The sequence below is a fragment of the Globicephala melas genome, chromosome 2, assembly GCF_963455315.2.
Source record: "Globicephala melas chromosome 2, mGloMel1.2, whole genome shotgun sequence".
In the NCBI taxonomy this organism is placed as follows: Eukaryota; Metazoa; Chordata; class Mammalia; order Artiodactyla; family Delphinidae; genus Globicephala; species Globicephala melas.
Window position 1 is genome coordinate 107170027 of NC_083315.2, and position 1293 is coordinate 107171319.

The following is a 1293-nucleotide window of genomic DNA, read 5'->3' on the forward strand; positions in this document are numbered from 1 at the left end:
TGACCAAAGGTAGGTATTTGAGATCAACAGAAGGGTGATTCTCTACATGGTCATTCAGAGAGGCAGGCTATCGCAGTCTTTACCTTCCTCGATGTATATTCTCCATGGTCAGCGTAAGCATTTCTACCCTAACCTGGAAGAAGAAAAATAGCAAAGAGGACATCAAATGGTTTTATGGTCTGTGGCCTGAAAGTGACACACAACACTTCCAGTACCATTTCTTGATAGTAATCAGTCATATGGCTACACATACCTGTAACAGAGGCTGGAATGTATGTGCAAGAAGTGGAGAACACAGCAGAATATGTCAGTTTCTTCCATAGCACTCAGGATAAGTAAATGAGGAAATAGCTTGAGGATTAAAATATTGAGATATTGAAATCTGATCAAAATATGTTTATCAGCTTTCCTTTTTAAGGTTAGAGGGGAAGAGAATATTAAGGCCTAAAGATGTATGAGGAGTGCTGTTCTGGGAGATGTGACAGAACACATGAGAAGGAAAAGTTGAATAGAGAGTTCAATTAAAATTTTACCTATTCTGGGTTTTGCTGATGCTGTTGCTGCCACCGGGAGACATACCAGCTTAGTCAACCTCACCGTATTTTTTCTACGTCGCCATCAACAATGAGTCCCTGGACAGTGTCCCCTTTGAGCTTTTTGAAGACAAAGTTCCAAAGACAGCAGAAAGCTTTTGTGCTCTTAGCACTGGGAAGAAACGTTATCAGGATTCCTGCTTTCACAGAATTATTCTGGGGTCTATGTGCCTGGGTGGAGACTTCCTATGCCTTAATGGCACTGGCGGCAAGTCCATCTATGGGGAAAAGTTTGATGAGGAGAGCTTCATCTTGAAGCACACGGGTCCTGGTATCTTGCCCATGGCAAATTCTGGGCCCAACACAAACAGTTCCAATTTTTTATTTGCATTGCCAAGACTGAGGGGTTGGTCTTTGTTAAGGTAAAAGAGTTTATAAATGATTTAGAAGCCATGGAGCACTTTGGGTCCAGGAATGGCAAGACCAGCAAGATCACCATTGCCCACTGTGAACAACTGTAATAAATTTAACTTAGGTTTTATCTCAATCACCAGACCATTTCTCTTGTAGTTCAGGAGAATACCCCTCCACCTCCATCTGCTCTCATTATCCTATAACTTTTGTGCTCTTGCTACTGTTCCTTGGGTTCCATATTTTCTTTATCCCCCTTCAAGTCTAGCTAGGTTGAAGAGTTAAGTTTATGATTATAAAATAAAAACTAAACAGCAATTTAAAAAATCTTACCTATTCTGCAGTTTTA

General features: G+C 40.7%; 1 pseudogene; it reads left to right on the forward strand.

Moving 5' to 3' along the window:
* The first annotated feature begins 758 nt into the window (after positions 1-758).
* LOC138842584 (peptidyl-prolyl cis-trans isomerase A pseudogene) lies at positions 759-1054 on the forward strand (annotated as a pseudogene).
* Positions 1055-1293: the final 239 nt, after the last annotated feature.